At 60.6% G+C, this 2,843-nt stretch overlaps 1 protein-coding gene across 2 annotated transcripts in view; it reads right to left on the bottom strand.

The window, feature by feature from the left end:
• Positions 1-2,843, bottom strand: part of ADGRB2 (adhesion G protein-coupled receptor B2) — a 36,959-nt gene extending 34,116 nt beyond the window's left edge. For both annotated transcript variants that reach the window (XM_011955450.1, XM_011955451.1), the window contains exon 1: positions 2,804-2,843. The gene's annotated coding sequence lies outside the window, so the exon portion shown is untranslated. The remainder of the gene's footprint in view (positions 1-2,803) is intronic.

The raw sequence follows: 2,843 nt of genomic DNA, 5'->3' as shown, positions 1-2,843 counted from the left end.
TCAGCCGCCCTCCGCCCACCTCCCCGGAACTTTGCAGCAGCTGGAGCCGCCGTTGCTACAGGAACCGAATGCTTTTGTTCCCCAATGTCAGGGCTGCCGGGGCAGGCGGGTGACAAGGAGGCTGCCACTCCCCAGTGGGACCCAGGTCTGGCCACACTGCCCAGAGGACTTCCAGCCATCACAGGTTCGAGTCCCCTTCCTCCGCGCCACCTTCCCTTCCCCCAAGCCACTCAGGCCAAAGCCAGGTTTCCTCAAACTCCTCAGGCCCTCAGGCCCCGTGGCCCTGCTAACTCTGACCGGAGGCGAAGGGCCCTGGGAAATTCCTGAGGTGTCTGACCTCCTGGGGGAGGGTAGAGGCTCTTCTGTGGCTGAGTGATTTCCCACCTGGCTACCCCTAACAGGCTGCCTGCCTTCTGGGACTCTGACTGGGGTTTCTTCTCTGTACTTCTCCCACCTCTGCAGCCTCTACACTTGAACCAAGACCCCAGAGACCTTGGCCTGGCTTTCACTAATATCCCTCTGGCCACAGCTGATCCCAGAGAAATATAGTGGGAAGTTGCAGGACCAAGGAGGAGATGAGGGAAACTGACAGTCACTGGCTCCCCTTGCACCCATACTTTGGGGGGGAAGAGGGGACTGGGGGCTAAAGGTGTTTCTGTCTTTATTATACTGGGAGTTGAAGTGAAGGCACTGGAACCTGTTTTTCATTTTTCTCTTTTGGGATTAGGAGTGGAGTGGAGAGGGGCCTGACCTTGGCCTTGAACAGAAACAGCCCCACACCCCTATCATTATTGAACATTGCTAGGTGCCAGACACTCTATACAAACAACCTAACTTCATTCTCCCAACAGCTATATGAGGCAGTGATCAATGACCCATTTTATAGAGGGTCAACTGAGGCTCAGAAAGATTAAGTAGCTTGCCCATGTCTTTGAACGTAGGTTGTCTGACCGAAAGCTGAGTTCCTAACTACTTACTCAGCTTCATTACCTGGGGGTGGGGAGGGAGGGAGGGATGGGGGCAGAGACCAGATGGAACCTCACTTTGTGTTACAGAAATGCAGACCACGCACACACACCCCAGACTAGACATGTCCTTTTGAAGAGTGATACAGAAAGGGGGCAGAAGACAGAGAAGGAGGAGAGAGGGAAGAAGAGGGGAAGATCTCTTCTCTCAATCTTGGTCCAGAGAAGACCCTCCCTAACCTCCCCACTACCATCACCAGGACATATCCTGCACAGAGTCCACACTGCCCCTCACCCCAGTAGCAGTGCAGAGGATACTCCCCAGGTGCTTGCTCTGTCCCAGGGTCAGGTGGATTCCCCCACAACCGACTCCATGCACAAGCCAGGCACAGCCCACCTTTGCCCCCAGCCCTCACCTCATGGGAAATGCCATGGGGTAGAGGCTCCCTGGCAACACCTGACCAAGCACAAACAAGCCCAACCAGGCATCCTGGAGCCTGCGGCCAATCCTGCTGGTCTGTGCGTGAAGGCTCAAAGGACTGTTGACTTGCTGCTGGGGTGAGCCCTCCACTCCACCCCAACCCATCCCACCCCCCAGAACATATGGCCTGACAACCAGCAGTGTTTGGGCATGGCTAGCACAAGGAGGCACCTGGCCTGGCCCACCAATCTCCTCTCCCCAGGGACTTCCCAGCGTCAGTCCTGCAGCCACCGCTGATGCTCTGGCTGCGGAAACCCGGGGTTGCCCACGGGAGAAGGGGTGGCGGGTCCCGGGCTTCGGGCAGGGGGCGCCAGAGGACGCCCAGGGGCCCGGCCGGCAGCTGGCGAGGCGGACAGGCAGGCGGCATCTCGGCCCGGGCGCCCCTCCCCCCCGCGGGCAACAGACCCGTCGCCCGCTCTGCGCGGGCCGCGGCGCGGAGGACTTCCCCCGGCTGTGCCCTCGGACCGAGCTGACTGCGGGAGTGGCCGCCAACTTCACAGCTTACAACCCCCTCTGGATCATGCCGGCCCTGGGGCTGCGGGAGGGTGCGTCTGGTGCCCAGCTCTATGACCAGGGGTGGGAGGATAGGGATGGGGGATGGACAGACAGACTCCGGCCAAAGATGGACACTGGAGTGCGGATCCAGTCGGGATCTCAGCTGGAGGGGAGGGGGCGCGGAGCAGACACGGGGGACACGGCCCCAATTCCAAGCTGGGGGGAGGGGACTTGCAGCAAGATTGGCGAGGGAAGGCAGGACTCCGGGCAAATATGGGGGAGGGGGCACTGGGGGCAGAAATAGAGAAGCAGCATGGTCAGGGTACGGGCGCGGGGGAGGGTAGAAACTATGGGCAGACATGGATGGGGACAGGAAAGACTCTGGGCAGAGATGAAGTGGAGGAGAGGAGCAGCGTCCGGCATTCAGACTGTGATGGGAGATGGAGGGGGAGACACAGTTGAGCTGCAGGTTAATGTAGGGGGGCCTCTAATAAAGGTGGGGGGGCGCACCGCCCGGATCCAGGCCGAGATAGGGAAAGACTCGAGACAGCAACCACGGTCTGTGTCAGAATTCTGGAGGGGGAGACTTTAGCATAGATGGGTAAGAGGGTCGGTCCAGGCTGGGGGAGGGGGGGCCGAGATTAGAGATTTACCAGCGATTAAGGGGGCCTCGGCCCCAGGTTTAGGAGTTCCCCAGAAGATGGGGGTGGGCGAACGCTGAACGAACTCAGTTCGGGCTGGGGGAGAATTCAGCAGAGACGGGTTGGGAGAGCGCCCCGAGTCCGGGCCGGTGCGGAAACTCGGGACCGCTCCGGGAGGGCTCGGTGCGAGGCCAGGTCGGGGTCTGGGGCCAAGCACTCACCTGGGCGCCGTCAGCAGCAGGAGCGGGGGCCGGCGCTGGC

This window comes from Colobus angolensis, unplaced genomic scaffold (genome assembly GCF_000951035.1).
Source record: "Colobus angolensis palliatus isolate OR3802 unplaced genomic scaffold, Cang.pa_1.0 Scaffold4, whole genome shotgun sequence".
NCBI classification, from domain to species: Eukaryota; Metazoa; Chordata; class Mammalia; order Primates; family Cercopithecidae; genus Colobus; species Colobus angolensis.
Note: the sequence above shows the minus strand (reverse complement) of the source record. Positions and strands in the feature narration are given on the sequence as shown.